General features: G+C 38.2%; 1 protein-coding gene across 11 annotated transcripts in view; it reads right to left on the reverse strand.

Annotated features, from left to right (window-relative positions):
- Window positions 1-22,166, reverse strand: part of FKBP5 (FKBP prolyl isomerase 5) — a 114,496-nt gene that overhangs the window by 71,320 nt on the left and 21,010 nt on the right. For 2 of the 11 annotated variants that reach the window (XM_048225774.2, XM_048225777.2), the window contains exon 4: window positions 2,345-2,462. The exons of the other annotated variants lie outside the window; for them this stretch is intronic. The gene's annotated coding sequence lies outside the window, so the exon portion shown is untranslated. The remainder of the gene's footprint in view (window positions 1-2,344; window positions 2,463-22,166) is intronic. 11 annotated transcript variants of the gene reach the window in all.

The raw sequence follows: 22,166 nt of genomic DNA on the forward strand, positions 1-22,166 counted from the left end.
AGCAAATGGTGAGTTGAAAACAATCTGTAATATGATCTTATTTTTAGAAGGAAAATAGTATATATTGCATATAGATAGATAGATAGATAGATAGATATACATATATACATACATACACACAAAAAGTCTGGAAAGACACCTACTATCAAAATAGCCAGTAAAGATAACCCTGGAGAATGAGATCTGAGAGGAGGTGGAGATAGGAAGAAATTTTCACTTCTTAAATTTTATTTTAGGTCACTTAAATAGTTTAACAATAAACATATATTACTTTCATGATTTTTTAAAAATTTAGGACAAAAAGATCAAACACTTCATGATTCCACTCATCAGGACTTTTTTTTTTAATAGATTGGTAAGGTTAATCTAAAACCACTGAAATTTCTTTTTTTTAATTTTTAAAAAAGATTTTTATTTATTTGAGAGAAAGCGCGCGTGAGAGAGAGCGCATGAGTGGGGCGAGGGGCAGAGGGAGACGGAGAAGCAGACTCCCCACTGAGCAGGGAGCCCGATGCGGGGCTCCATCCCGGGGACTTCGGGATCATGACTTGAGTGGAAGGCAGGTGCTCAACTGACAGAGCCACCCAGGCACCCCTCAACAGGACTTTATATTTTTACTGTTCAATTTAATTTAAACATTTTGGAGTGCCTTCAATGTAGAGGAAGAGAACTCTGGTTGAGCAAAGAGCGTTCATGAGATATCCAGAAGGCAGTCAGAGAGACAAGGCTTGAACTCAGGAGAGAAGTCTGGATGTTCTCTGGGGAGTTATCAGACCCTACGTGGAAATTAAGATAAAAGTATACAGCAATTACTACTAAGTAAAAAAAACAAAAAACAAAACACCCACGTTCTCCAACTTCTAATGTCTAAGCCTCGCTTCGGATTACTAGGACTTTTAGCAATACAGCTGAACAGCTTAAAAACTGCACACCATCCCTAAAGCAGGTAGCAATATTACCAATGATAGAGTAAAAAGCTCTCTCAACACTTTGAAAGCACGGGTCCTCTCATTCCTTTAATACCGTACCATTGTTCAAATAAAATTATTTACTGCTCTTTTACCTCAGGTAAACATCTGAATCCTTCTCTGGTACTTTCTTGACTTTACACATTGCCTTGTGCTGTCACTAGCCGTAGCCTGCTTTACGCCAAGTCGTGACACCCCTTAGCTCAAAGGTACATCTGACAGATATCACTGGTTACAGTTACGGTAGAGACCACCAGTAATTTTCAAGTCTCTTTTTCTCCACTTCTTCCTTACTAATATTAATATTTTTTTTAAAGATTTTATTTATTTATTTGACAGAGAGACAGCCAGCGAGAGAGGGAACAGAAGCAGGGGCGTGGGAGAGGAAGAAGCAGGCTCCCAGCAGAGCAAGGAGCCCGATGCAGGGCTCAATCCCAGGACCCTGGGATCACGCCCTGAGCCGAAGGCAGACGCTTAACCACTGAGCCACCCAGGCGCCCCAAGACCTCTATTTTTTAACAGGGCAGAAAGCTTCCCAGAATAAAGCCTCAGTGTCCTACCCTACAGCTAAGTACGGCTGTGTGACTAAATGCAGGCCACTGGGAGATCAGGTAAATATATCCATAAAGGAACAGGCAGCCAGAACATCATATGCACACATCTGAGTTAAAAGCTGAAAGATAAGGAGGCACTCAGCAAACAGCTCCTGAGTACCTACTATGGGCCACTGTTCCAGGCAATGGAAGCACAGCAGTAAACAAAAGAAAACAACTTCTATCTTCTTAGAACTTACATTCTGGTAAGGGTAAAGACAGGGGTAAGCCTCTATTCATGTTTTGAACATGTTTGCTCATATTTTTTATAGCAAAATCAAACTTCCAGCTATATCAAACTTCTAGTGGTAGATTATCAACATGGGTTGACTCATAGGGTCAAATAGTTTGCTTCCAAGTCTGATGATTTCTAAGAACAAGCCAATGAGGTAACACATGACAAAGGTCTATAAACACTACAGGCAGGTCTATAGACAATGTGTCCTATTCATTTTTGTACCTCTACCACCTAGTGTAAGTGAATGGAGTAAAAGAGGCAACAAACACTGAAGTGAATTGTGATTTTCAACAGCAGTCAATATAAAAATGGCAAAATATCAGACACTAGAGTAAGGAATCATTGCTGAAATATCATTACCAGTTGACTACATTCCTTCTCCAAATCTACTCTGAAAAATCTTGAGAATTACACTGTACCTGAGTGTTGAACTATAAAAAAAGTAAAAATAATATTCTGTTCTAATAAAACCCTGGCCAAATTAGCATATCTCTGAAGTGCACTGTAAGTATATGGCTACACATACATACCCACAGCAGACTCACCTTGTTAGTTATATCAGTTTGGCTTAAACATGGGCAGTCAAGAACAGAAGACAACACTCAGCTGTCAATCTCTGAGGATACATTAAATCACAACTGGAGGAAGAGATGGTTTAGAGAGCTGGAATGCAGAGGGAAGACCTAGGGTAAAAGTTCTGTATCATATTGTATCCTCTTACAGTACTTTTTTTTTTTTTTTAAGATTTTATTTATTTATTTGACTGAGAAAGACACAGCCCCCGAGACAGGGAACAGAAGCAGAGGAAGTGGGAGAGGAAGAAGCAGGCTCCAAGCGGAGGAGCCCGATGCGGGGCTCGATCCCAGAACGCCGGGATGACGCCCTGAGCCGAAGGCAGATGCTTAATGACTGACCCACCCAGGCGCCCCCCTACAGTACTGTCTTATTAAAGCACTGTAATATAAATTTAGCAGATTTAAGACATGGGTTTAATATATTCTTTCCAAAGTTCCATTATTATGTCCAAGAGAAAAACTGTATGAGAACAGCATTGTTGGTCTGTGAATAAAACCTTAAGTAGAAGGAACAAAAACCTTGGCTACCTTAAATCCCCACCATAAAAGTGTGGAAGGAGAACTACAACTGAGGACAGAGAAAGGAAAGAGTGCCACTCTCAGGTTTGATGTCTAGAGGCCTCTGTCTGGGCACTGAGTTTTGAGAACGAGTGGATCTTCCATTGGGGAGAAGTCTGGAGAAAAACAGAATCTATAACACTATAACAGATCCCAGGGAAGAATAAGGAAAATTTATTTTATTACTTTTTTTGGTAAAGATTTTATTTATTTGTCAGAGAGAGACAGAGCACGCACAAGCAGAGGGAGCAGCAGGCAGAGGGAGAAGCAGACTCCCCGCTGAGCAGGGAGCCCGATGTGATACTGGATCCCAGGACCCTGGGATCATGACCTGAGCTGAAGGCAGACGCTTAAGGCGACTGAGCCACCCAGGCATCCTGGAAAATTTATTTTTGATGTGTCCCCACCATCTCCCAAGCCCCTCCATTTTGAGTTGGTACCTTCCCCCATATGCATGTCAAGTTACTGACCAGTGAAGTTTGTTAATGTGACTTACTCCATCTCTTAAGGAAGGATCAGGTTTTTAGGGCTTTCCAAGGTGACAAATCCCACAATTAATCTTGTCAACGAGACGAAGATTCGTCTACCTCTCTAAGTAAGCACCCTCTTCCAACAAGTGACTCAGATATTCCACAATTCCAGAACAAATTTCTAAGGGTACATATGATAGAACACCGAACGATGCCTGAATTTAAGCTCCAATCTATTGGTAACTTGCCATGGAATCTTTGGCTGTTGCTCAGTTTCTCCATCTGTAAATTTCAGGTCACACTAGAATGATATCTAAGATTTATGGCAACTCTAATATTTTATATTTAGAATTACTTTTTAATGAATAAATACACATTTTACTTTATGGGAAAATAAGATTTGAAATGTGGAAGGGAAACAATTCCTAAGGAATGGAAAAAGTTATTTTGGTATTACAGAGTTCACCTTCCATTGCAACACTCTGGCTAAAACACTATTAATTCTTAGCTTTACCGCCTTAGATACTGATTTGTATTTTATAGCTGCAGTAACAAATTACCACAAATTTAACCGCTTAGGTAATACACATTTATTATCTTATAGTTATGGAGTCAGAAATAAGAGCTCTCCGGGCAAAAAAATCGAGGTGTTAGCAGGGCTGCACTCCTTCTAGAGGCTCTAGGAGAAAATCTATTTTCTTGCTTTTTTTTTTTCCCCAGATTCTAGAGGCTGCCCACATTCCGTGGCTCATGGCTCCTTCCTCTATTTTCAAAACAGCAATACTGTATGTCTCTGATCATTCTTCTGCAGTCACATCTCCCTCTGACCACAGCCAGGAAAATTTCTCTGCTTTCTTAAATTTCCTAAGAACCCCTGTGATTATTTTGGGCCCATCTGTATAATCCAGGATAATCTCTCCATCTCAAAGTCTTTAATCACATCTGCAAAGTCCCTTCTATTGTGGAAGGTAACATTAACAAATTCCAGAGATTAGGATGTGGACATATTTGAGGGGCCGTTATTTACATAGATACCTATGTATCAAAATCTCCCGAAATTCTCCCGAGGCTTCAGAATTCTGTTGACTTCCTCCATTTTATCTTTAGGGTTCTTGTAACTTTCTTTCCTCTCTATTTATCATCCAGTTGAACAACAATGTTCTGACAGTAAAATTAAATCTAACATTTGATATGTATCATTCTGAAAATTCCTTTAGAATTTCAGAAAGCCCACTTTGGAACATTTATTACAGTTGTTCAGTTTCGTGATAAGTTAAAACTATAAGTGAACTTGATAATACACAATGCATGTTTTCCCATCTCAAACTTAATCACTGAAAAATTATTTAAAAATTATCGAGCTGCTTCTGTGATCCTGAAATTTGAGCAGCAAAATATAAACACTCAAGTACATCTTAAAAACAGATGTAGTGACATCTACTTTACAGTAAATTACACATATTTAAAGTATACAACTTGGTAAGTTTTCATATATGTATATAGATCTATAAAGCCATCACTACAATCAAGATAATGGACATACCTGTCACCCCCAAAATTTTTCTTATGTACTTTTATCACTAAGATTTTATTTATTTATTTGAGAGAGACAGCGAGAACATGAGAGGGCTATATATAGGGAGAGGGAGAAGCAGACTCCCCACTGAGCAGGGAGCCCAATGTGGGGCTCGATCCCAGGACACCAGGACCACAACCTGAGCTGAAGGCAGATGCTTAACCAACTGAGCCACCCAGGCGCCCCTCTTGTGTACTTTTACAATTCATTCCTCTCCACCTCATGTCTCCAGACAACCTCTCATCTGCTTTTTGAATAGTTTGTATTTTACAGAATTTCATATAAGTGGAAACATGTCTCTTTTTGATTTTGAAGTAACTTTGTTTTAAGATTTTATTTATTTATTTGAAAGAGAGAGAGAGAGCCAGGGGAGGGGCAAAGGGAGAGGGAGAGGGATAAGGAGAAACAGACTCCCTGCTGAATGTAGAGCCCAACAAGAGACTCGATACCCAGACCTTGAGATCATGATCTGAGCTGAATCAGATGCTTAACCAACTGAGCCACCCAGCTATCCAATTTTGAATTAACTTTCATATATGATGAAAAGTATGGATTAAAGTATGATTCAGTTTTTTTGTATAGGAGTATCAAATTGTTCCATTTATTGAAAAGACTATTCTTTTCCCATTTACTTTCCTTGGCACCACACTCAAGAATTAACTGACCATATTTTCTTCTAGACTCTCTGAGTTCCACAGATCTATTTATCTTTACATCAATACCATTGTTTTGATTATTATAGCTACAATAAGTATTAGAAGTCAGATAGTATTAAATCCTGTTCTTCATCAAAATTGGTTATTCTAGGACCTTCATTTCCATATGAATTTCAAAACCAGTTTATCGCTTTCTACAAATTGCCTGCTGGGGACTGTGATTGGGATTGTACTGAATCTACGTCTTTAGAGAGAACTGACAATACTGCGTCTTCCAATCCTTGAACATAATAGTTCTTCATTTACTTAGGTTTTCTTTGTTTTTTCTCAGTAACATTTTATAGCTTCCAGTGTAGAGATTTTACACATCTTTTACACAATTTATCCCTAGGTATTGAATTTTTAAAATTTTACTATAATGGTATTCTTTTTAAATTTTTCTTCTCCTTTTTCTTTGTTAACGTGGTACACAGTATCCTGCCCTCCACCTTATCTGCAAGAGATATAACCTAAGACCCCCAGTGGATGCCTGAAACTATGAATAGTAGCAAACCCTATATTTACTATGTTTTTCCCTATACATACATATCTGTGATAAAGATTAATTTATAAATTAGCACAGTAAGAGTGTAACAACATAATAATAAACTAGAACAATTATACTATAATAAAACTTATATGAATGTCGTCTCTCTCAAAATATCTTAACTGAACTGTACTCACCCTTCTTGTGAAGATGCCTACAAAATGAGAAGAAGGGAAGTGAATGATATAGGCATTGTGACGTAGTGTTAAGCTACTATTGACCTTTCAAGGATATATCGGAAGAATCATATGCTTCCGGACTGCGGTTGACCACAGGTAACTGAAACCATGGGAAGCGAAACCACAACTAATGAGGGATTGCTGTTTGCATTCCTGGGACAAATCCTATTTGGTCATTGTACTTTATCCATCTTATATGTTGTTGGGGTCAATTTGCTAAAATTTTGTTAAGAATTTTATGACTGTGCTCATAAGGAATATTGGTCTATAATTTTTTTTCTGGCAATGTATTTGGATGGATGGATGGATTTATTATTTTATTTTTTAAGTAATCTCTACACCCAACGTGGGGCTTGAACTTACAACCCTGAGATGAAGAGTCATATGCTCTACCAACTGAGCTAGACAGACACCACTGCCTGGTTTTAATATCAAAATAATACCAGTAACACAGAGTGAGTTAAGAAGTATTCCCTCCTCATCAATTTTATGGAGAAATTTGTATAAAACTGGCATTATGACTTCTTAAAATGTCCGGTAGAATTAATCAGGGAAGTCATCTGGGTCCAGGATTTTACTTGGGGGACTATAATGTCTTTAATAGATAAAGGATTAGTCAAGTTGTTTCTTCTTGAGTGTTTGTATTTTGTGTCTTTTAAGGAATCTGCCCATTTCATCTAACTGTCTAATATACTGGCATAAAGTAATTAATATCACTGTCTTATTTATCCTTTTAATACCTATGCGATCTGTAGCTTTGACAACTCTTCTGTTCCTGATGTTGGTGACTTGCGTCTTCTCTTTTTCCTGATTTACGTTAGGCTGAGGCTTATCAATTTTACTGGTCTTCTCAAAGAGCCAGCTTTTTATTTCATTGACTCTCTGCTGTTTCATTGGTTCCAGCTTTTATCATTAACTCATTTCTTCTGCTTACTTTGGGTTTAATTTTCTCTTCTTTTCCTAGTTTCTTAAGGTGGAGGCTCAACACAATGATTTGCAACCTCACTTTTTCTCTAACACAGGCATATGATGTTAAGAATTTTCCTCTGGGGCGCCTGGGTGGCGCAGTCGTTAAGCGTCTGCCTTTGGCTCAGGGCGTGATCCTGGCGTTCTGGGACCGAGCCCCGCATCAGGCTCCTAGGAGCCTGCTTCTTCCTCTCCCACTCCCCCTGCTTGTGTTCCCTCTCTCGCTGGCTGTCTCTGTCAAATAAATAAATAAAAAAAAAATCTTAAAAAAAAAAAAAAGAATTTTCCTCTGAGCCCTTGCATTAGCTACCTCCCACAAATTCTGACACTGTTTTCATTTCCACTCAGTACAAAAAACTTTCTAAATTCACCTTTGATTTTTTTTCTTTGACCCATAAATTTCTTAAAGATGTATTAGTTTATAAATATTCAGGGGTTTTCCAGATAGTTTTTTTGTTATCAATTTTAAATTTAACTCCCTTTTGGTCAGATGACTTACTTTTTATGATGTAATTTTAAATTTATTGACACTATTTTAGGGACCAAAATGTGTCTATACTAGTAAATGTTCTCTATGCAATTGAACAAAATGTGTGTTCTGCTGTAAACTGGGTAGATGTCAAATAAATGTCTATTAGGTCAATTGGTTGTTGGTGTTTAATTCTTCTAAATCATTACTGATATTTTGTCTTCTTGTTCTACCAACTGAAAGGTAGTTCTGTCAGTTTATGATTCATATATTTTGAAGTTTATTAGGTGTATAAATATTTAGGACTATTAATTCCACTTTTTGAACTGCCCACTTTACCATTACAAAATGATCTTCTTTATTCCTGGTAATATTCTTTGCTCTAAAATCTAGTTTGTCCGAAATTGATATAGTTATTCCAACTTTCCTGACTAGTATTAGCATGGAATATCCTTTGTGAACCTTCTACGTTTAGCCTATTTGGATCTTAATATGAACAGTAGGTTTCCTGTAGGCAGCATACATTGAGTCTTGGCTTTTTACCCAACCTGCTAAGTCCCGCCTTTTAACCGGGTTAAGTCATTTACAGTTAATGTGATTGTTAATATAGATTGGTGTAAATTTAACATTTTGCTATTTGTCACATCTGGTTTTGCTCCCCTTTTCCTCTTTTTCTTAGATCTCTGAACTTACAGTTTTTATCAATCTGGAAAAATCTGGCGATTGTTTCTTCAAAAATTTTTTCTACAACCCCTCCTCTCCTCAAGACAACAATTACATGTATATTAGACCCCCTGAAGTTGTCTTATAGCTCACTGATACCCTATTGATCCTTTTCCCAGTCTTATTTTCCTTTTATTTTTAATGTTTTATATTGTTTGGCTTCAAGTTTACTAATCTTTTTCTCCTGCACTAATTTGTTGTAAACCCCATGAAGTGTATTTTTCATCTCACACATTGTAGTTTTCATATTTAGATGTTCAATTTGGGTCTTTAAAATATATTACATATCTGTATTTGATATTCTCAATCTTTCTTGTAATACCCTGAACATATGGAATACAGTCATAATAAACGTTTTAATGTATTTGTCCACTAATTACATCATCTATGTCTCTGTTTTGACTTATTGATTTTCTTCCTCAGGGGCTGCATTTTCCTGCTTCATTCCAAGTCTAATATTTTTTATTGGAAGCCAAATGTGAATTTTACCTTGGTGAATACTAAATATTTTTGTATAATTATAAATATTAAGCTTTGTTCTGGGATGCAGTTAAACTACTTGGAAACAGCTTGATCCTCCTGAGGTCTGCTTTTATGCTTTGTTAGAAGGGACCAGAGCAGTCTTCAGTTTAAGGCATTTGCCCCACTGCTGAGGCAATACCTTTCTGAGTATTCTAACCAATATCCTATGACTTATATTTTCCTCTCTGGCTGTTAGGAACACAAACTGAGAAAGAATCAGAGATTGTTCCCTGTAATCCTTTTGGGTGGTTCTTTCTTGGTTTTGGGTAGCTTCCATAAAATACATGCACTGATTAGTACTCATCTGGACTTAAGAGGGACTTTGCAGACCTATGGAGTTCTCTCTGTGCAGCTCTTTCCTTTCCTAACTGTAGCCACCCTGGCCTCCTTGGACTCCAGCTCTGTCTCCTCAACTCAAGGCGACAGCTGAGCTCTCCCCTTCTTGGACACTGCAGCCTGGAAACTCTCCCCAGATAGTAAGCTAGGATAATTGTAGGGCTCATCTGTTTCTGGTTTCTTGGTGATCATTGTCTTGTGCTGCCTCTTGTTCAGTGTTTGAAACTTCATATATTTTTTCTGGGGTTTTTGTTTGTTATGTGATTACAGCCAAGAGAGTAAATCAATCTCTCTTAATCCATCTTGGCCAGAAGCACAAGTCCATGAGTACACTTTCAAGCCAGAAAAAGAGACACAGTAAAACAAAAAACAAACAAAAAAAAAACACCAAAAAACAAACAAAAAAAAACACCCACAAGTATTATGAATGGAGTTTTAAGTGGGAGAAAAGGTATTTAATAAACAGTGTTTCGAACAAATTTTGAGTCTGAAATTTGAAGGGTATAAGTTTTCCATGACATTAAACAAGTCAAAGCCTACAACTGATAATGAATCTACCTCCAAAAATGGCAGGTACTTTTTTAAAAAACTGCTGTCAAAACTATGGGTTTGTGTTTATTTCTGGAAATCTGGATAACTGTAGTCTTTTTTCCTTTAATCTATATAAGAAATGATTGTTTTAAACCTTACAAGAATGAAAAAAGTGTGACTTTACATTTCTAAAGGTCATTAATATACCACAATTTAAAAAAATCTAAATTAAGAACTGTTTTTCCCCTTCTTTTGATTAATTCAACTAAAAACTATACAGTAAAAATCACCTTAATACTTTAAAGTCATAATGCCACAAAATTTGGCTTGTGATTGACATTAACCTTTAGTGTGTCTGTAAAACTTGCTTTTGTTTTACAACAGACACCTATTATATGCAATCCTATAAAGTATCTCAATATACTGAGATTTCAATACTGCTTAAACTGGAAAGAAAACCCCCAAACTATTTAGAACACATACAAACACACACACACACACACACACACACACACACACTGTAGCAGCACTTACAAACAACATACGAACAGCAGTCTGTCACCAAGCCACGTGGCTTGATTCTCTATTTATTTAAACTTCTAACTAGCCCTAGCACCACCTGCAGATATCTGCCCTTAAAAAGCATATGGTATCGTAAGAAAACAACATATACAGATGCAAAGAAACTGACAGAACACAAGAGGGGCAGAGAAGGCTATTAAAGAGTGCTGATTGTATGGCTTCCCTTTTCCCCCTTATTTTCCATCAAAGTGGCTTCTGTGGCTCAGATTGCATTAGCTGGCTCCCTGCCCTCATGCTACTCAGCTTCATTCATTCCAGTTATCAATGGCAATTATCCAAACTAGCCAGATTCCCAAAATTTCATCTAAAGGGTTCTGAGTAAAGTTCTGAGCTGGAGTGTAAGGGAGGGCTTTTAATGGAGAATGAAAAGGCAAAGGATAAACTGAAGGAAGCTAACTGGAGAGACGAAGGAGAATCAAGAAGCTGAATACTAACTCTAAGACGGTCTCATTTCTACCCATAATCTTATATCCTCACCTTCACACACTCTTCCTGGAAAGTTAGGTAACTTGAGTTTTATCTACAGAGCTAAAAGTTGCCTCTTGAGTTAAAAACTTATTCTATTAGCCAAAACTGTGTTAAAAGTATAAGATTTAACATAGTTATATATTACAGAAAGTTTGAGGAATAAAGAAAGGAAAAAAGAATTTACTACGCTCCCAATATTACAACATAAGGGTAGTTTTTTTGTTTTTCTTTTATGGACATTATTTTTTAGAACAGTTGTAGGTTCACAGCAAAACTAAGTAAAATAGCCAAAACAACCTTGAAAACAACAAAGCTGAGAGAACTCACACTTCACAGTTCCAAAACTTACTACAAAGCTACAATAATCAAGACTGTGTGGTACTAGGATAAGGAGAGACACAGATCAATGGAATAGAACTGAGAGCTGAGAAATAAACTTTTATATTTATGTTTAACTGATACTCAAAATGGTTGCTATGACAGATCAATGGGGGAAATAATAGTCTTTTCAACAAATGGTGCTGGGACAACTGGATTTCCACAAGCAAAAGACTGCAAAGTTTGATACCCTACCTCACACCGTATACAAAAAGCAACTCAAAATGGAGCAATGACTGCAGTGTAAGAGCTAAAACTATCTACCTCCTAGAGGAAAGCATAGGGATTGTAAATCTTCATTGACCTTTGATTAGGCAATGGTTTCTTAAGCGAAACAAAGTACAAGCAATAACAAAAAAAAATTGGTAAGTGAGACCTCATGAAAATTAAAAACGTCTCTGCTTCCAAGAACACTATGAAGAAAGTGAAAAAATAATCACAAAGGATGGGATGAAAATTTTGCAAATCATGTATCTGGTAACAGCACTGTTATCCAGAATATATTAACAACTTGGAGTCTAGGAGAGAGGGGAAAGAAAGAAGAATAGGAGGATCCTGAGCTCACCTCCTATCAAGGACATACAGAGGCAACAACCACTTGTGATAAAACTCACTCTGAAAACGACCTAAAGACTGGCAGAACAGATCTTCCATAGCTAAAGATATACGGAGAAGACCATATCAAAATGGGGAGGGGGAAGAGGTACCTGGGATGCTCAGTCAGTTAAGCATCTGCCTCTGGCTCAGGTCATGATTTCCAGGGTCCTGGGACAGAGCCCTGCATCCTCAGCTCCCTGCTCAGCAGGGGGTCTGTCTGTCCTTCTCCCTCTGCCCCCCCCCACCCGTGTGTGTGTGTGTGTGTGTGTGTGTGTGTGTGTGTGTGTGTGTATACACGCGCACGCTCTCTCAAATAAATAAGTAATCTTTAAAAAAAAGAGAGAAGAAAAGAAGGAAAGAAGGGGAGGAAGGGCAGAGACACAGTTGGTGAACCAAACCCCCAAGGCTGCGACCCACAGCAGGAGGGATAGATATCACAGGCATGGAGGAGCCTGGAGATCAAGCCCCACAATGGGCACCCCTGGCCCTGGGACCTGCACCAGAAAGACGAGAGACCCCATAACATCGGGTTCTGAAAATCAGGGGGGCTTATTTCTGGGAGAACCACAAGTCTATAGGAAACTGAGACTCCAACTGTTAAAGGGCCAGGGCACTACTATCGCCCAGTCCAAGACCCAACACAGAAGCAGGGTTTGGAAAGTGCCTAGTACCTGCGTATTAAGTGAAGGAGATTTACTAATTTTGGAATGTGTGTTGGAAGGGACAGGAATCTGCAAGAACTTTCTTGGAAAATGATAGTGCTGGAGGGTGCCACTTTCCTTGCCCCTCTTCAACCTAGCTGGCCAGACACTTGAGGGAGCCTGTTCTGGCAATCTCTACCTACCTTGCAAGCATGCTAGCCCAGCCCCAGAGTTCCCCTGTGGACCTGCCCCACATGGCAGGCACCCCTCCCTGGTGGCTCCCACCCCACCATACCTGGAGGGCAGTCTCAGTTGCAACCAGAATTCCCCTGGGGCAACTACTGTTTTGTCATACCTGGCTGGCAGCTCCAGCTGGGAGTTACCCCTCCAAGCACACCTCCAGACCCTGTCCTGAAGAGCTAGGGAGCTAGCTTCGCCCACCAGCATGCCCACACTAGCCACAGTGGGGTCTCTTGCCTAACCATGGGAATAAAGGTGGGGGGGGCAAGCCCTGCGCACCAGTGTACCCAGAGGTAGAAGCCAGTCATTGCAGATAACAGGGCTGAGGGCTGGCCCCACCCACTAGCATGTCCCCCAAAGCTACAGCTGTACCACTCAGCAGCTATGCAAGGGGCAAACCCTGCCCACCAGTGCCCCCCGCCAGAGGGTGCAACCCATCACTGCTGACAGCTAGGCTGAGGGTCAACCGTGTCCACCAATGATAAAGGATAACTGGAAAGCAGGCAGGCAGGGATAAGCGCGCCCTCCCCTCCCCAAGAGGAAACCACCCTTGAAAGGATTTTAAACTGCCCTGGAAGGAGCCCTCCACCCTTTCCCATATGATAGATAGGTGAAAAAAATTTGATTGGATGACAGGTGCAGGGAGGGTTAATCAGACTGAAACAACTCGCCAACAAGGCCATAAAACCCCCTAGACCAAGAAACTCCAGAGGCAACACTCCTTGGGAGCTTTGTACTATCACTTTGCTATCGCTCAATAAATTGCTCAATAAACCTTGCTTTGTTGCCTACCACTCTGTCTGGTCTACCTCTTCATTCTTTGAAGTGGCATGACCACAAATTGCGGGCCAATGGAGAAAATCCTGCAACACCAGCACAGCATACAGGACAGCACATGCAGCCAACACAGGGGACATCCTTGGAACACCTGGTTATGGTGACCACGGGGGACCACACCACTGGATACCACAGGATATCTTCTACATAAAACCACTACTTTCAGACCAGAAGATGTAGCTGACCTACCTAATACAGAGAAACACAGATTCAGACAAAATGAAGGGACAGAGGAATATGTTTAAAACGAGAGAACAGACAAAACCAAAATCAAATGAAACAGAGATAAGCAATCTGCTGATAAAGAGCCAAAGTAATGGTCATAAAGAGACTCACCAGGCTTGGGAGAAGATTGAATGAAGTGAGAACTTCAACAACAAAATAGAAAATATAAAAAAGAACCAGTCAGAGCTGAAGAATACAATAACTGAAATGAAAAAATATACTAGAAGGAATCGACAGATTAAAAGATGCAGAAGAATGGATCAGAGATCTGGAAGACAGAAAAGTGGAAAACAATAAAGCTTAACAGTGAAAAGGAAAGAGAATTTTTTTAAAAATGAGGATTAGTTAAGGGAATTCTGTGAAAATGTCAAGCATATCAGTATTCACACTATAGGGATCCAAGAAGAAGACAATGAGAAAGGGGTAAAAAATTTACTCGAACACATGAGAGCTAAGAACTTCCCTAACCTGGGAAAAGAAATAGACATCCAAGTCCAGGAATGAAACAGCACCCCAAAAAAGATGAACCCAAAGAGATCCACACCAAGACACATAATAATTAAAACGGCAGAAGTTAAAGAAAATCTTAAAAGCAGCAAGAAAAAAGCAAACAGTTACATACAAGGGAAACTCCATAAGGCTGTCAGCTGACTTCCCAGCATAAAATTAGCAGGCCAGAAGGGGGTGGGGCATGATTTTTCAAAGTGCAGAAAGTAAAAAACCTAAAACCAAAAATACTCTACCTGGCAAGGTTATCATTCAGAATTGAAGGAGAAATAGTTTCCTAGACAACAAAAGTTAAAGTGTTCACTAAATCAACCTTACAAGAAATATTAAAGAGAATTAAGTGGAAAAGAAAAGGTCATAAACAAAATTATGAAAGGAAAAAATTTCGTGGGTAAAAGCAAACATACATTAAAAGGTAGTAGTATATCTGGATGGGGGGATGGGAAACTGGGTGATGGGCAGTAAGGAGGGCATGTGATGTAATGAGCACTGGGTGTTATATGCAACTGATGAATCAGTGAACTCTACCTCTGAAACTAATAATACATTATATGTTAATTAATTGAATTTAAATAAAAAAATTTTAAAGTCCATAAAAAAGGTAGACTTATAAAAATAGTATGAAGGTTAGAAGAGAAAATTAGTAAAATCATAAAAAGATGTAAAATAAGACATTACATACACAAAACTTGGAGGAGGAAGTAAAAATGTAGTGCTTTTAGAATTTGTTCAAACAGTGACCACTAACTTAATAAACACTGCCATATACATAGATTGTTATAGATGAACCTCATGGTAACCACAAACCAAAAACCTGGAATATATACACAAAAAATAAAGAGAAAGAAATCCAAACATAACACCAAAGAAAGTCACCAAATCACAAAAGAAGAAACCAAAAAAAGAAATGAACAGAGAACTATAAAAACAACCAAAAAACAATGGACAAAAATGGCAATAAGTACATACCTATCAGTAACCTGAAATGTAAATGGACTAAATGTTCCAATCAAAAGAAACAGGGTGACAGACTGGATAAACAAGATCCATCTATATGCTGCCTAAAAGAGACTCACTTCAGACCTAAAAAAAAATATAGAGTGAAAGTGATATAAAGATATTCCATGCAAATGGAAGTGGAAAAAAAAAGCTCAGATAGCAAAATTTATATCAGACAAAAAAGACTTTGAAACAAAGACTGTAACAAGAGACAAAGAAGGGCGTTACCTAATGATAAAGGGGTCAATCCAACAAGGGGATATAACAACTGTAAATATCTATGCACCACACATAGGAGCACCTAAGTATATGAAACAAATATTAACAGATATAAAGGGAGAAAGTGACAGGAATACAATAACAGTAGGAGACTTTAACACCCCACTTATATCGATAGACAGATCACCCAGACAAAAAAAATCAATAAGTAAACAGTGGCTTTGAACAACACATTACACCAGATGGACTTAACATATATACTGAATATTCCATCCAAAACCAGCAGAATACACATTCTTTTCAAGCATACATGGAACATTTCCAGGGTAGATCACATGTTAGGCCACAAAACAAGTCTCAATAAATTTAAGAAGATTGATATAAGCATCTTTCTTGACCACAACAGTATGAAACTAGAAATCAATTACAAGAAGAAAACTGGAAAAAAAAACACAAACATGTGGAGAATCAAAAGCATGATACAATCAACCAATGGATCAAATGAAATCAAGGAGGAAAAATAAAAAATGCCTGGAGACAAATGAAAATGGAAACACAATGGTTCAAAATCTTTGGGATGCAGCAAAAGCAGTTCTTAGAGGGAAGTTTATTAGTGATACAGGCCTACCTCAAGAACAAGAAAAATCTCAAATATACAATCTAACCTTACACCAAAATGAACGAAAAAAAGAACAAAGACCAAAGTTAGTAGAAGGAAGAAAACAATAAAGATCAGAGTGGAAATAAATGAAATATAGACTAAAAAACCAGAAAAGATCAATGAAACTAAGCTGGTTCATTGAAAAGATAAACAAAATTGACAAACCTTTAGTCAGATTCTTGAAGAAAAAATGAGAACCCAAGTAAATAAAATCAGAAATGAAAGAGATGTTACAAATGAGACCACAAAAATACGAAGGATTATAAGACATTACAATGAAAAATTAATAGGCCAACAAACTGAACAACCTAGAAGAAATGGATAAATTCCTAGAAACATACAATCTTCTAAGACTGAGTCAAGAAAAAACAGAAAATCTGAACAGACCAATCATTAGGAACAAAATTCAACCAATAATCAAAAAACTCCCCACAAAAAAAAAAGTCCAGGACCAGATGGCTTCACAAGTAAACTCTAACAAACACATATGGGTTACAGTACCTATCCTTCTCAAACTATTCCAAAAAAACAGAAGAGGAAGGAATGCTTTCAGATTCATTCTACGAAGCCAACATTACCCTGATGCCAAACAAGACAAAGACACTACCCCGCCCCAAAAAACTTACAGACTAATATCCCTGATGAACATAAATGTAAAAATTCTCAACAAAATATTAGCAAACGAACTTGAAAACACATTAAAAGGATCATTCACCACTATCAAGTGGAATTTAATCTAGCAATGCAGGATGGTTAGATATTTGCAAATCAATCATTGTGGTACACCATGTTAAAAAAATGAAGAATAAAAATTAAGATCATCTCAATAGATGCAGAAGAAGTATTTGACAAAATTCAACATCCATTCATGATAGAAATTCTCAACAATGTGGGTACAGAAGAACTATACCTCAAAATAATAAAGGCCATATAAACCCACAGCTAACATCATACTCAATTTCCTCTAAGGTCAGGAACAAGACAGGGATGCCCATCTCACCACTTTTATTCACTGTAGTACTGGAAGTCCTAGCCACAGTAATTAGACAAGAAAAAGAAATAAAAAGCATCCAAATTGGTAAGAAAGACGTTACACTGTCACTATTTGCAGATGACATGATACTATACAAAGAAAACCCTAAAGACTCCACCAAAAAAACGATTAGAATAAATGAATTCAGTAAAATTGCAAGATACAACAATCAACATATGAAAATCTGTTGTGTTTCTATACACTAATAACTATCAGAAAAAGAAATTAAGAAAATAGATGCATCAAAAATAATAAGATACCTAGGAATAAATTTAACCAAGGAGGTGGGAGATCTGTGCTCTGAAAACTATAAGACAATGATGAAGGGAATTAAAGATGACACACAAAAAAAATAAAAAGATATACCATGCTCCTAGATTTGAAAAATTGATATTGTTAAAATATCCAGGGGCACCTGGGTGGTTCAGTTGATTAAGCGTCTGACTCTTGATTTTGGCTCAGGTCATGATCTCAGGGTCCTGAGATCAAACCCTGCATCAGGCTCCGTGCTCAGTGCAGAGTCTGCTTGCCCTCCTCCCTCCCCTTGCTTGCTCTATCTCTCCCTCTCTCTCTCTCAAATAAATAAAATCTTAAAATAAATAAAATAAAATGTCCATACTACCCAAAGCAATCCACAGATTCAATACAATCCCCATCAAAATACCAATAGCATTTCCCAAAAAACTAGAATAACCCTAAAATGTTATGCAACCACAAGAGACCCCAAATAGCCAAAGAAATCTTGAGAAAGGAACAAATCTGGAGGTATCACAATCCCAGATTTCAAACTATACTACAAAGCTACAGTAATCAAAACAGTATGGTACTGGCACAAAAAGAGACACATAGATCAATGAAACAGGATAGAAAGCCCAGAAATAAACCCAAGGTTATATGGTGAAATTAATCTATGACAAGAGAGACAAAAATATACAATGGAGAAAAGAGTGTCTTCAAAAAACGATGTTGAGAAAACTGGAAAACATGCAAAAAAATGAAAATGGACCACTTTTTTACGCCACACACAAAAATAAACTCAAAATGTATGACCTAAATATAAGACCTGAAGCCATAAAACTTCTAAAAGAAAACACAGGCAATAAACTCTTGGACCTCAGCCTTTGCAATATTTTTTGTATATGTCTCCCCAGGAAAGGAAAACAAAGGCAAAAACAAACAACTGGGACATCAAACTAAAAAGCTTTTGCATGGTGTAGGAAACCACCACCAAAACAAAAAGGCAATCTGCTGAATGGGAGAAGACATATGCAGATAATATATCCAATAAGGGGTTAATATGCAAAATATATAAAGAACTCCTACAACTCAATACCAAAAAACCAAACTGATTAAAATCTGGGCAGAGGACCTGAATAGATATTTTTCCAAAGATGACATATAAGTGGCCAAAAGGTACATGAAAAGATGCTCAACATCACTTATCAGGGAAAGTCAAATCAAAACCACAGTGAGATATCACCTAACACCTGTTAGAATGGCTACTATCAAAAAGACAAAAAATAACAAGTGTTGGCGATGATGTGGAGAAAGGGAGCCTCCTTGCATTAGTTGTTGGGAATGTAAATTGGTGCAGCCACTACAGAAGACAGTGTGGAGGTTCCTCAAAAAAATTGAAAGTTAGAAATACCATATGACCCAGTAATTCCATTTCTGGGTACTTATTCAAAGAAAACGAAAACACTAATTCAAAAACATACAGGCACCTGTATGTTTATTGCAGCATTATTTATAATAGGCAAGATATGGAAACAACCTGAGTGTCTATTAGATGAACGACTAAAGAGAATGTGGTGTATATATACAGTGGAATATTACTCAGCCATAAAAAAGAGTGAAATCATACATTCGCAACAACATGTATGGACCTAGAGGGTATTATGCTAAATAAGTCAGGGTATTATGCTAAATAAGTCAGACAGAAAAAGACAAATACCACATGTTTTTACATACATAGAATCTAAAAAACAAATGGAAACAGATTCATAAATATAGAGAGGGGCGCCTGGGTGGCACAACGGTTGAGCGTCTGCCTTCGGCTCAGGGCGTGATCCCGGCGTTCTAGGATCGAGCCCTACACCAGGCTCCCCTGCTATGAGCCTGCTTCTTCCTCTCCCACTCCCCCTGCTTGTGTTCCCTCTCTCGCTGGCTGTCTCTATCTCTGTCAAATAAATAAATAAAATCTTTAAAAATAAATAAATAAATAAATAAATAAATAAATAAATAAAAAGAAACCTGATGGCTACGAGAGGGGAGGGGGCCGGAGAGAGGCGAAATAGGTGAAGGGAATTAAGAGGAGCAAACTTCCAGTTACAAATTAGTCAGAGGGATGAAAAGTATAGCATAGGGAATACAGTCAATAATACTATAACTTTATATTGTGACAGATAACTACATTTATCATGGTGAGCATTTCATAATGTAGTTAACTGTCAAATCGCCATATTGTACACCTGAAACTAATATAATATTATATCAACGATACTTGAATAAAAAAATCTACAACTCAGAAATAAAGAAAACAAATAACCCAATTAAAAAATGGGCAGGGGCGCCTGGCTGGCTCAGTCAGTGGAGTGTGTGACTCTTGATCTCAGGGTTGTGAGTTCAAGCCCCACATTGGGCACAGAGATTCCTTAAAAAATGAAATCTTAAGGGGCGCCGTTAAGGGTCACTCTGTCGGTTAAGCATCCAACTCTTGATTTCGGCTCAGGTCATGATCGCAGTGTCGTGGGCTCCATGCTCCGTGAGGAGTCTGCTTGAGATTCTCTCTCTCTCCCTCTGCCCCTCCACCCCCGCCCCACTTGCTCTAAAATAAATCTTTTAAATAAATAAATCTTTAAAAAATGAGCAAAGTATTCAAATACATATTACTCCAAAGAAGATATACAAATAGCAAATAATCACATGAAAAAATGCTGAACATCACTAGTCATCAGTGTAAATCAAAGCCACAGTGAGATACCACTCCATACCCACCAGGATGGCTATTAGGAAAAGGACAGATCATAACAAGTATTGACAAAGATGTGGAAAAAGTAGAACCCTCACACATTGCTAGTAGGAGTGTAAAATGGTGCAGCTGCTTTGGAATATAGTGTGGCAGTTCCTCTAAAAGTTAAAGTTATCATTTGATCAATTCCAAGAAAAATGAAAACATACGTCCGCACAAAAACTTGTGCATCAATGTTCCTAACAGCATTATTCATAATAGCCGAAGAGTAGAAACAATCCAAATGTCCATTAACTGTTGAATAGGTAAATAAAATGTAGTATATCCATACAGAACAGTATTTTTTTTTAAAGATTTTATTTATTTATTTTTTTTATTCGACAGAGATAGAGACAGCCAGCGAGAGAGGGAACACAAGCAGGGGGAGTGGGAGAGGAAGAAGCAGGCTCATAGCGGAGGAGCCTGATGTGGGGCTCGATCCCACAACGCCGGGATCACGCCCTGAGCCGAAGGCAGACGCCCAACCGCTGTGCCACCCAGGCGCCCCCATACAAAACACTATTATTCAGCAATGAAAAGCAATGAAGTACTGATAACATGCTACATGAATGAACCTTGAAAATATTATGCTAAACGAGAGACACAAGATACCATATATTGTATGATTCCATTTATATGAAATGTCCATAAATCCACAGAGACAGAAAGTAGACTGGTGGTTACCTAGGGTAATGGTAGAAGTAGGAGTGACTGCTAATGGGTGTGCAATTTCTTTTGGGGGTGATAAAATGCTCTTAAGTGGGATAATGGTAATAATTGCACAATTCTGTAAATATACTGGAAACCACTGAGTTATACACCTTAAAGAGGTGAATACCATGCTATGTGAATTTTATGTCAATAAAGCTATTAGAAAAATTACCCTATTGAATAGATGGACATTAATTCCTAACATACATTGCTTCCAATGTATCTATTCTGCGTAACACTGCTGTGAACATTTTTTTTTAAAGATTTTATTTATTTATTTGACAGAGACAGCCAGCGAGAGAGGGAACACAGCAGGGGTAGTGGGAGAGGAAGAAGCAGGCTCCCAGAGGAGGAGCCCGATGTGGGACTTGATCCCGGAACGCCAGGATCACGCCCTGAGCCGAAGGCAGACGCTTTAACGACTGTGCTACCCAGGCGCCCCTGCTGTGAACATTTTTGTGCCTAAGCTTTTATTATACAATTAAGAGTATGGATTCTCGGGGTGCCTGGAGGGCTCAGTTGGTGGAGTGTGCAACTCTGGATCTCAGGGTTGTGGGTTCAACCCCCATGTTGGGTGTAGAGATTACTTAAAGATACAATCTTAAAAAAAAAAAAAAGAGTATGGATTCTTGAAAGGTTTATTTATTTTAAAGAGAGAGGAACACACACACACACACACACACACACACACACAAGCCAGAGGAGCAGAGGGACAGGGAGAGAATCTCAAGCGAACTTCCTGCCGAGCATGGAGCCGGACACAAGGCTGGATGCCACGACCCTGAGATCATGACCCAAGCCAAAATCAAGTTGGACGCTTAACCAATTGAGCCACCCAGGCATATGGATTCTTAAACACTCTGCTTCAGTGAGAATCTTGGCTTGACAAGATAGCAGCTATATGAGTGCTGCTTGGGCAAGTCGCTCAACTACTTTGTGCAATTTCCTCATCTATCATATTAAGTAACAGTAGTCACACCTCTTGGAATTTTGAGGATTAAATTAAGCAAGGGATTTGGATGGTGTCTGTCACCTAGTAAACTTTCAACATTAGCAGTTATAACTGTTAGTCTGGTTTGTATTATTTTCTTTTTAAGATTTTTCTTTTTTAA

This window comes from Ursus arctos, unplaced genomic scaffold (assembly GCF_023065955.2).
Source record: "Ursus arctos isolate Adak ecotype North America unplaced genomic scaffold, UrsArc2.0 scaffold_31, whole genome shotgun sequence".
Taxonomy (NCBI): Eukaryota; Metazoa; Chordata; class Mammalia; order Carnivora; family Ursidae; genus Ursus; species Ursus arctos.